This window comes from Pleurodeles waltl, chromosome 6 (genome assembly GCF_031143425.1).
Source record: "Pleurodeles waltl isolate 20211129_DDA chromosome 6, aPleWal1.hap1.20221129, whole genome shotgun sequence".
NCBI lineage: Eukaryota > Metazoa > Chordata > Amphibia > Caudata > Salamandridae > Pleurodeles > Pleurodeles waltl.
In genome coordinates this window covers 641375429-641387879 of record NC_090445.1, presented here as the reverse complement: position 1 = coordinate 641387879, position 12451 = coordinate 641375429, and the positions used below count along the sequence as shown (strand labels likewise).

Here is a 12451-nt window from a genome sequence, read left to right as displayed (position 1 = left end):
TAAACATTGTACTTCGGACTTCAGCTGGCCCTAGAGTCTAACCAATATTTACATTTAGTGACTCCTTTTCTGAAAAGATATGCACGAAGAAAACCGCGCCCTCAGCAAGCCTTTTGCAACCACTCTCCATCAAGTGCCAGGCTCAATAGAACCCTGCTTGTATTTACTATTTAAGCAGTTACAATTCTTGAGTTCCTTATATTTTTTTAGATCAAGCTAAAGTATTTAGCTTCACATATAAGTAAACTTTTGCAGTGCTGTTGTGCTTCTTGACATTTTCTATAGAAAATGAAACACAATTATCGTTTTCATACGTTATAATCATGCTTGTTGCAGTTGTTTACATTAGATTAATGTCCTTTGTATTCTCGAGGACTCTTTTCTCATATTAGATCTTTTTTAATACTTATCCATCTTGAAATTTCTCGAGTAATCCTCTGTCTAGAAACAACGCACTCTAATGAATACGTTAAATTTAGTGGAATATAATCACTTTCTGGCCATGGGAGCACATTAAAATATTTTCAGTCGACAAAGCCTCCAGGGTCAGTTGCTAGGTAATCAAAGGAGTACCTGGGATTTCCATTAGAAAAATTATGTTCTGCCTGCGAGTTACCAGAAAAGCGGTCTCCAGAGTTCAAAGATTATTTCCTCAGACTATACTTGAGAATATTCCCCCTCGCAAAATATGTCAATGCCTGAAAGGATGCCTTTGGGATAAAAGACCTACTTGTGCACATTCCCTCTCCTTTTCGGTAGGTTTAACATTCCGATCCCCTTTTGTAATCTTGGTATGGTTGTCTGATTGTGCTCAAGTCAGTTTTTTGATTCTTACCAATGTCTGCAGATTTGAATATATCAGTTTATGGCAAATGGTAAATATTTACTAGAACAGTGTTAGCTGGAAAGCTATCATTTACTTTTCCTCGAAGAACCACAACTGCATGTTTGCTGTATATGCAGAATCATGAGATGGATTTTAGCATGGTAAATCTGTTCATAACCATCGAAAGGCTCCCTAAAGTGAAATCAATGAGGAAAGCTCTCTGAAAAAGAACCTATGAGCAGAGAAAGCCCCTAGAAGAGGTCTTCGGAATTTTTTGCCCTGAGCCCCACTTTAAGCAAAATGTTATTAAATCTGTCCTTGCCCCAGCCCCCTAGTCATTTATGGCAAGGACTGGGGGAGCAAGAGGGGCAGGCCAGAATGCAGAAGATGGGGTTTATACGATCATTTCAGAGGTACATTTTCTATAGCTCATAATTCATAGTAAGTACGAGACATAAAGAAGGGCAAATGCATCAGTCAGAAACTGACAAAAACACTGCTCCTCTTAGTTTTGGTGATGTGAGCCTATCACAGTCATGGGTCCCAAGGCAGCTGCACCTGGTGCAGTAACGATAGCAGTGGCTCTCAGTTGCAGGCTGTCTCTTGTGTCTTTTACACCCTTTCCCCACGAAGCCTGGTCATTACTACAATCTTGAAATAGGCTCAGTGCCCCTTTAAAAAAAAAGTAGCCCCCATGTATTGTCTCCCTGTGTGCAGCAAAGGTGACCTCTTCCCTAATGCTTGCAACGGAAATGACCCCCCCGTGCACCTTTTGTAAAGTAAGACATTTATAATAGTGATGTTGTGGACTTTTCAAACACACACCCTTCAGCCCCGGGCCACTGCACTTGCTTTACTTATGAAAGCTGTAAGCTCACAAATTGAGCTTTCTCTGCCCTTTGTTGAAAACATGGGCCTCCGTGTAGCCTCACCTGCCCCACCCCCATCTCTCTAAGCTCAAGCAGAGGAGTCTCCTCTGCTTCAGTTTTCCTCTCCCTTATGTCATTGCTCTAAGGCCCAAAGCAACACTGGCACAGCAATGGTGCACTGAGCCCTAATGCAAGCTGGAAAGTATAGTAGCACAGCCATAGTTGAGGTTTAATTGGCCGCTTACACCACTGGGTCAGGTGCCACTGAATCTTCAGCACCATGATACCTACAGCCTTGTTTTTTCTGCCCACTCCACTGGGCCATCACTCCAAGGCATGAGGCCATTAGCAGGCCGCCTGCCCCTTTCTGTAAAAACAAGCAAAAAAACAGATAAAATCCCCACATATCTGCTCTGCTGCTTGTGTCCTGTTCTTTCCTGGCACAGCATGAGTGGCCTGGGCTCTTATGCTTGCAGGGAAAATTTACCCCCATTTCCTTTTTGTTTCGTAAAACAGTCCTAAATGGTTTCTGTAGCACCCTCACATTCCTGGCACACTAATAGTAATAATGGCCATGTTAAAAAACAAAACAAAAAACAGACAAACAAAAAACCTCAAGACATCTCTCTAAGGAAACTGACTCTGTCCATTTTTAGATGTAAAAACATAGTTCCCATATAGTGCCCCTCTCTGGGCCATCTCTTTGACGGTATCCGTGGTTCGTGCTTCTTTTATTTTTTCCTCAGCCTTTACTCTGAGGTCCCGTTGATTCAGACCATGGGAGCTCTGCGTCTAAATCGACTGTGCTAGCCTCCTTCCTGCCACCCCTTTGACTCATCTGAAAGGATATCTGTATGTAAACAGAGGTCAAAGTGAGTGGGTCATATGGGGACCTACGTACCACAGCTTTTTGTATTTTAAAAAATAATAAAAACATTTTCTCAGACTTATGCTAAAAGTCCACCATACCAGAGTGGGTAATGCAGACTCCTGTGCTGTGAAGCAGACAGAGGGACAGAGTGCTGGAGAAACAGCCCTTCTCACCAGAGTGCCAGCTACCTGAAAGTGATGTAAATGTGTGAAATTGGTTAATCACCAAATGCAAAGGCTGCTTGGGAGCCTGTATGGACTATAATCGATGTAGTCACTTGAAGCTTCATGGTGACAGAGATTTATGCATTTTGAAAGTTAATGTAAAGGAGCTGTAAGCTGAGTTTTGTAATGCATTGTTTTAATGGACACTTATAAACACTGCTTGCACTATGTACATACAGTCTGCTTACATATTGCTAAAATATATGCAATTAAGCCTGTCACACAGTGTTTAATACAGTGTTAAAATGATGACTTATTTATTCACAATGCTTTCTATCATTTGCTGGTACCTCATAGCACTATAAATACATAAGTCACTATTCCTGACTGCATCAACCAGAATGCAGTTCTTTGACTGGTCAGTGATTGTATTAGCCAGTTGAGGTTTTGTAACCTTAAAGCGTGTATATCCCGACAATTAGTTTCACTTGCCTTTATTTGTCCTTTAAAGTGTGTGAATTCATTTCTGTGCAGCAACCTGAAAGACAAGCATTTGCAATGCAATAGGTCTCGCATTTGCGAGAGTTAGAACTACTGGCACTGTAAATGTATAACTGGACTTTTCTTGCCACATTAATTGGTCAACCCCGCCCGCATAATTTGGTCCTCTCTGCCACATAATTCCTGTGGCCCTGCATACAACTAAAGCACTTCCATTTACCTTCTTCCTCCATCTGCTGCAAAAAATGAAAATATTGAGATTTAGCATTCTAATTGAAATCTGCCATGCTAATTAGAATAGAATACCACTTTCACTGCCCCACCATCAGAGTTGCTGGCTGACTAACAGAAACACCAGGGGAAGGCTAGGAGTAGAAATATTAAAAATAGACTTTATATGTTTTGCAAAAAAATTGTTACGTGTTGGATGTTGTGACAGGGTGGGCATGCTCATGGGGGGAAGAGGCAGTGCCAACCGGAGAGTGGCAATACGAGCACTTGAGTGTTTAAGCAGAGAAAATTAAAAATACCCCATGTATTAAATAATCACCACTTATTGAAAACAGTGCTGTGACTGCATCGATTTGAAAGAAAAAAATATCGCCTGTTACAAAGGTAACAGAGTACTTTAGTAGGGGCAGAGACACTTAGTAAAGGATAGGCCTTATGTTATTGAAATTACTGAAGAAGGGTAGAGGCCGAGGCTGCAGGCGACCTTTCTGCAGCAAGCCTTTTGTCCGTGCTAAGCCCATTTTTAATTAAAGCGTTAACAGTTAACACATCTTTGTGAATATCTTGGAGACAGCCCTGCTGTGAGGAGGCAAAGTGTTCTGAGTGTGTCCCATACGAACCAGTAATTAGTCTTATACAGTGAAAGGTTGTAAACGGTGAAAGCAACCGAGATAGCCATTACTGCCAGAAGCAACCTGTTTCCAATCAAAACATTTGGTTTCCACCAAAATGCATATCGACTACTTGGATGTAAGGAAGGTATACAGTGACAGACTGAATCTGCTGTCTGTTAAAAGATACATACTAGCAGACGCGGGACGGGAGGCTTTCTGATAGGTGCTTGCTGTCTGAGATTGGGTAATGAGCTTCACGGAGCGGAAACGATCAAAAACTGCATAGGCTGTGACGGTATGCTGAGTAAAGGTTTGTAATCTGAGGAACGCAGGCTGTGTAAATTTTATACTGTGTCACTAAAGATGCAGACTGCCACCAATGTGCCACTTTGTGTTTCCAACATAGTACACTGCCACAATCTAGGTACTGTGTTCTCCAAGTAGGTCGGACAATCACAGTGCATTGGAGGGGGCCCGAGGCCTTGCGGACTATGCAAAATGGAAACCTTTGTTAGAAGTGAAGAGGGGCTGGGAGGAAGTTGTTGGGGGAGGGGAGAACAGCATGAACCGGACCCTTAATGTCAAACGGTTTACAGACTACTAAGGGAGTATTTAGAGGATGGTCACTGAAAAAACATTTTACATCCAGTGGCGTTTCATATTCCTATGGTCCACACTGTCATGTCGTGGTCACGGTTAAATTTTTCCAGAGGGCCCCTCGAGCACGTTTGTTCTGAAAGTAATAGCCTTACACTCTCAGAATATCTGAAATAGAACTACGGGGAAGCTTGCGATTTAACAAAAAAAAAACAAAAAAAAAACACGCCCGAAAACAGAATCGACATTTGATTTCACTTCCCTACTGGACAACACTGCCAGTGCCCAGATCAGTAATAACACCCTTTTCACTTAAAACATTCAAACCATCCAGTCTGGCAATAATACTGAAGAGATGAATGAAATATGTTTTGCAGCAAAAAATGGCACCTTTTTGCTGAATAGAATTACGAAACGGAACGTAACCAAGCTGCTGTGAGTGACTCCCTACCCCTCCTCCTCCCCCGGCCTGCGTTAGAACTTCCGCACCCCCACCCCTACTTAAACCCGGGCTAAACTACAATTAAAGGGGACAAAATAAATTCTGCTTGCAAAATTTCAAAAATGGGCACACTGACATGGGTAAAGATCAGTCTGAACTGATGAAATATGCTAAAAAAGCATTTGGAATGCAGTGGTCTCGTGTTTGCTCGAGTTAGAGCTATTAGAGTTGTAAATTAATGCCATTGGAAAAGCACATTAGTCAGAAAGCCCCACCCCCCAAAAAAAAGCATATGGAATGCAATGGTCTTGTGTTTGCTCGAGTTAGAGCTCTTAGCGTTGTAAATTACTGACTGGACTTTTCTTGCCACACAGACTGAAAATAACAAGAGGAAGAGAGCGAGCTGGCCCTGGAAAAGCGCCCCTCTGCTGTTGGTTTATGTTTACGGAGGAAGCTGGTGGGGAGGAGGGGCTGATCATACACCCACCATGTAAGACAAACAGGCCAATACTGAAAGAAACAGTCCCCTTCAGAAGAGATAAACAGGTCATAGCGTAATTATACAGTAGTTTGTGGTGCTCCCAAGGAGAAAAAAGGCAGGATAAAGAGGCAGAACTGACCACTAGCAAGCAAGGGTTTTTTAATGACAGTGGAACCACCAAATTAAATCACTGGAACCCCAGTATAAGTATACTTTAAAAGTATACAACACGTCGAACCTAAGGCTCGACCTAAAAAATAGCAACAAAATGGTTGCAGAATATTTTGAACTTTTAGTTATGTATTTGGCCCTACTACCACACTCACTGAACCTCGCTCTCAGGATCACAGTCACCATGCTTTTTATGCACTACAACCACTGTAAATGAAGACAGCATGGAAACGCGACAAGCGTACATGGTCACACTTCGAGGCCATCATCATTCACAAGTACTGAGAGAGGCATTTGCACCCACATGGGAGTGCAGCTGCAGATATCCTAGGTATTTTCCATAAAGAGCCCTGTGCAGAAGGAAAGGCTCCCTAAAGTGGTGTAGTAGGCAAGAAAAATGCTTCTGAAGAGCACCCGTTAAATGTTACATCAACAGACATCTTGCTTAGGGCGCCAGGCTTTATTTAATTATCCATGTTCAGCCAATAGCACGTGCAGCACTGCTTGCAATCGTAGTCATCACACTGCCTTTCTTGGTCCAGTTCATCAATCGGACACCCAGTATGTCCTTTATTACAGATATGGCCTACTTAAAAATAGAATAAGAAAATCGACATACCCACCTTCCATTAACAGATGCTCATAATTGCCTTTTATTATTTTTGCTAATAATTGCCTTAATTATTTTTCTCATCCTTCAGATAATTAAATATCAAATTACTACATGAAACTATACTATTACATAACTGAACTGTGAAAAAATAAACCCTTATACAACCATACTGTCAATACATAGCTACCCCAGCGAGTGTCAAAGTTGCACCTAGTCCTCGTTTTCCGTACGTACGCAAATGCTGAGCGAGTTCCTTTTCTTTGGGGAAAAAAAACATAAGATTGATTTAATGGTGCTAAATTTAAATATTTCAACAGCTGCTGACATGTTTGTGCACCTGCTTCTCTTTTTCGGGCTCTGCAGAATGAGCCCATAGAAAAGAACTATTATTGTGCTCTCTCATGTTGTGAAAAGAGTAATTACTTTGTTAACAAGTTGGTTCGTGGAAAGATAAGTAATTTCCTGTTGGGGCTCTTGTTCCCATGAGTTGCTGATGTGTTGAGGAATGTGGTGGTAGGATTACGGTTTGCACTTGAAGATCCTTGCATAGTATTTTGTTTCTGGCTCTTTGTAATGCTGATTATGCCGCAGTCGAATAGTATCAAAAGGGGAATTAGAGTGGTTATTGCTACATCGTTTTCGCCTGCTCTCATACTTCTGTATTACGTAACAACTGCACTGTTGCATGACTTTTGTTATTTTTCTTATGTTACAGTAAATCAACACTTAGATTGTTGTATACGTGGACTTCTCGAGTATCTTCATTGTAAGAATAGCAAGCTAATTTATTCCCCTTTTCAGGTCCACGGGGCTCAAGTTTATAATGCGTAATTTTGCTGGGCATGACTGTGAAGAATTAAGATATAGAAGCCTAGTGCTTGTCTACAAATACATGAAATACGGGACTTCAAAGAATAAAACTGAAAAAATGTCCCCCTTTTTAATAAAAAAAAAATCTCCCATACATGCACTTCTTATGTGACGATTCACAGATATTTCTCATCTATTTAGATAATTTAATTTAATCCACCCGTTCCCATTCCTCACGGAGAGCAATGAGCCCAAACTAGGTAGTCTGTTAGCATACATTCTGTTTAAATTAATAATTACGTATTTTGTCGAGCCTGTCACCGTTTTAGGTAGGCAAGAGAACACCTTGTTTTATGATTAATACCAAAGGGTCTGGAATATCAACAAATTCCCAAGATTTGCAAACTTCTATTCTTGACTAACTTCACTGCTCATTCCTGGGAGCCTTCAAATCTTTTAACTTGTAAAAGGTTATTTTTGAGTGGTGATGATGATGAGTTCAATATACCCTTGATATGTTAAACATGTACTTAGTTACCCCCTGTTTGTTGACACCCAGGTACAGAATATTATCAGGAAACAATGTAATCTGATGTGCTCGTATTTCAGTACCTTAGACATCGGGTAAAGGATGTCCAGTGCATGTGATTGGAATAGAGGCGCTTTTTGGGCGACTTCACACTTGGATTGAGCTTTATTTTTATTTCGTTTCTACCCTGCCCATGTAAGCCTACATTTACTTATTTATATAGATGGCGCTAATTGTCACTGAGAATCTAGGTCAGTGTGCTTTTAGCAAACAGTGGTATGCAGAAATGAGGGAGGGAAAGAGGATAATTTGCACGGAAGAGACACACTTTAAATAGGAGTCCAATTCCAGAGACAGGAAAGAAACAACTCCTTTGTTTTGGCTGTAATACCCGTCCTTCTCGCAGTGGTCTTCTGTCAGTAGCTGGTGCAAATGCATCGTTAGACTCTACAAGTTGTTTATTATTTGAATGATTAGCTGTTTGTGGCCTGTTGTTCATCACATTTTGTGCCCAGCTGCCCTCGATCATGAGCACACTCTGCTTACTTTGTTTCATTGTGAACGGGAAGGGATTTTCTTAGTCCGCACATAAAAATACATCTGGATAAAGGTCAGGTGTTTAACACCTAAACTGTAAGGCAAGTCTCCAAAGCAGTCAAACAGCATGACAATAGAAATATAACAACTTAAGTGAATACAAAGAACTTCCTTGGGGAAAGGGCGGGATGGGTTATAATGTACACCTCGTTGTCTTTAATAAAAGTGGTCTCTGTGCTGGCTAAGGACATTTTGAGAGAACATTTTATGTTTAGTGCCAGGTAACAACCTAACTGGCTGCATGCTATAAGAGCTGCAAATGAAAGTACCTAAAGAGGAAGGCATTTGGCCAAACATCTGCCCATAATACCTCTTTAGGTAGATGGTCAATTTTAATTCACTGCTCTGCTGGCAAATAGTGCTTCAATGCTCGAGGTACTACCGATCGATCGTCCCATTTTTCGAGTGCCTTATTCAGTCCACTGGAAAATGGGACAGTCAATTGGTAGTACCTCGAGATGAAAGCACTGCTTAATTGCTATCGTAAATAAACTAGAACGTTGATCGAAGGGAAGCAAGGGTCTCCTATCATATGTATGTATTGTGAAGAACAAAGTGATTGATTGATGTCCCTTGTGGGGCAGGGGCCAGTCCTATATGCTAATGGTTTGTTGTAGTTTGTAGTGGCACAGATGAGCTGAAATAGATGGAACACAATGCACTCACATACCAGTGATTCAAATTCATGCCTTTCTTTTTGTCACTTTTTTGATGTCTAAGTGAGTTTCACCGAGGACGAGGCTGTGGTCACATGTGGGTCCTGAGCTCAAATTGCCAAAGTGTTCAAATTGCACCTAGTGGACAAGGCTCAGCAAGGCTGGGACTAGACAGTCTGTAGCTGTTTATTTTCTCATTCATGTAGCATATGGCCTAGCAGTTCAGCTTCACTGTTCCTTTGGGGCTGGGAAAGACTAATGTGCATGTAAGCAGTGGTCTCCAAACTTTTTAATGCCGCCCCCCGTTGAAAAATAAAAATCATTGGCCCCCCTCAGAATTTTTCACAATTACTTTATAAAAATGACAATGTTTAAATATATCTAGACCTATTTAAACTTTGCAGTTAAGTAATGTTACCTTTTTAGGGTCGAGCCTGCGTTGCATGCGCTCGCGCATGCGTATCGCAGTGAGACGCTATTGTATTTAGAAAAGGGCTCGGAGCCCTGTCAACTTCACGTCAGTGTTTTTTATTGGTTAGTGGGCTTGCCTAATTAAATCTGCTTGCTTTCATTAGTCGGAGGCATGCATAGGTCGTACCTTTTCCGGTGGCTAGCACTCCTCGAGTGCAGCGACCAAGAACAGAAAATATGCAAGGCACGCTGTTTTCCATCAGGCTCGTGGACTTCTTTTTCTCTAATTTACGAGCGCGATCTCGCTTGGCAGAAGTCGAGCGCTTTACATAGTTCATTTCACTTTTTCGGGTTAAGTACATAAATGCAATTTTGCCCGATAGGTGAAAAGTCGGGTTAGGAGTTTACAACGCGATCAGCTCTAACATGAGCAAACGCGAGACCGTTGCATTGTAAATGCTTGTATTAAGTGCAGACAGGTAAAAACACAATTTTGACCTTTACTGATTTTAATTTTGACAATGGACAAGTGGGATATGAAACCAGTGATTAACTGCTTGTTTTCATCGTTCAAGGACGTTCATGTGTATTATTTAAAATGTAATGATGAAATCTTTCCATGCCATATTAGAAATCGGGATTGCTTTTCATATGTTAAATGAATGTGTTCTTCAAAAGCCTGTTTAGTGGAATGAGTGGCAGATAAAGGCTTTACTCTTTGCTACAACACCTATAACTCATTAATAAGAAAGAAAGCGCTTTGTTTAACGCAAGCAATCCCTGTTATAAACACTGGCCGCAAGGAAAATACAGTTTGGTGAATACTTAAAATAGATCTCGGACTATTGGCCGTGGCTGTTCTGTTCCGTTTGCTTTGGGGTTTGATCTGTCACTGTGGCTTCTATGCTTGTCTAACTTTCTTCTAGTTATTCAGAGGCGGTTAATGGGAAGCGGGTGGTGAAAGTGCTAGCCATCTTCTGTTTAAGGCTGACAGAGGTTGAAATGATTCAATCAACCAGTAGAAAAGGATTTGAACTGTTGACATAGATTCATGTTTCAGATTTCTCTAAAGGGCCCTTATGTTAAACACATATATAATTCTAGCCAGTTGGTTATGGGAGAGCAAGGCCTGTCAAGGAGGGAGCTTGATTATCGATATCCTGGTTTCATACGTTCAACTTTTAGATTTTTTTTTTTAATACTATCTCTGCCTTCACCCCAGTACTTTCCAGTATCTAACTGTTTAACATTCTCCAACCCTCAGTTCTCAGTGCAAAGGAGTCGAGTTGGTTGTCACACCCAAGGTACAGCAGCTGTCAGAATGCGGATCCTGTAATTGGAAAACTGTCTCGACTGTTGCTGTGAAAAATGCATTTTCTTTGCATAATATGAGGTTGTTAGTGTTGAGAATCTTCTTAGGTGAAATAAAGGAACTCCAGCAGCGTAGTCTCAATGGGTAAATTCGATTTATTTCCATACATAAAATCCCCGGCCGCAGAACACAGACCGGTTACTTCCTCGCCTCCGGTCCGCTCTCCAACCGTCTCCTCGCACCCCCACAACATTCCTCCCTCACATTCCATTGTTCTCCGGCTCGCGCCAAGCTAGCGCGAGCCCGACAACATGGAACTTCATAAAGATAAAACATACACAACATAAACGATACAACACATCTTTCCCCTTACACGATTTTTTTTTTTTAATTATATATATATATATATATATATATATATATATATATATATATATATCAAGTAAACATAACATCGTTACTTATTCCAACAATGTCTAATAACTACAAGAATCCTATCTTAACTATTTAATTTTACAATGAATTTGGACTTAGTTGCATACATATTCTCTTAACTTTCCCGGTCTTGTGATTTTCCTGCCACACCTACTAAACCTACTCTCTAAGCTTGTCATACCTTCTTCTTGAACATTTTTTTTCCTTTTTTCAGCTACCTTATCACTTTGCATAGGAACTCCGTTGCCTCCAAATTCACATTGTGAGGACATGTCATTACTAACCTCATCATCCACGAACCATTTAGTTCCAACCATACTCTTCCTCCCCTCTCCTTTATATGGGGAAACCCTGCTTAAATGCCACACTTTTCCATCTTCAAGTAGCACTGCATTACACAAAATTTTCAAAACTTTCAAAGGAGGATAGTATTTACCCGCTCCATATTTTTTGAAACCTGGAACTTTCACCTTAACCAAATCCCCTATTTGTATATTCACCATTTTGCACTTGTGTTTTATATCATAGTTTCCTTTTGAAGGCGTCTGCGCCATTTTAATGTTGTTCCTAACACCTTCCACAGTCCAACCACTCCTTCATCCAACCAATGTTATCCTTCCATAACGGAATTCTACCCCTCATAATCTCGAAAGGACTGTGCCCCGTAGAATTACAAGGTGTGGTCCTGTATGACCAAACAGTTCTCCAAACTTCTTTTTCCCAATTTAGTTTAGCATTTACTGCCAGCTGTATGCTGTTCTTCAACACTCTGTTAAAGCGCTCAACAGCACCGTTACCAGCCGGGTGATAATTGGACGTAGTAATGTGTTTAATGCCACACCTCAATAAAAAATTCTTAAACTTATCAGAAATGAATTGCGGTCCATTGTCCGTAATTACAGCTTTGGGGAAACCTTCCCTTAGGAAAACCATATCCCAAAAATTCACAATGGAACCAGAATCAACCTTGGTCATGATACTGATTTCAGGCCATTTAGAAAAATTATCATACATCACCACTATATATTTACACTCGCCATCCGCCTTATAGGACCAGCAATATCTAAACCAATTTTTTCCCAAGGCATATCAGGACACCTGATAGGAACTAGCGGTGGTCTAAATGTTGATAAAGTCTTCTCTGAATCATTGCATAAAAAACATTCTCTTACCATTCTTTCCACTGCCACATCTATTCCTGGCCACCAATACAACTGTTTAATTTTACTTTTTGTTTTAGATATACCTAGATGGCCGTCATGACATAAATACAAAACCTTATCTCTAAGTACTTCAGGTGGTATTAATTTCCCATTGCGCA

General features: G+C 40.8%; 1 protein-coding gene across 1 annotated transcript in view; it reads left to right on the top strand.

Annotated features, from left to right (window-relative positions):
* STK38 (serine/threonine kinase 38) overlaps nucleotides 1-12451 on the top strand; it is a 202793-nt gene that overhangs the window by 1490 nt on the left and 188852 nt on the right. The window lies entirely within an intron of this gene.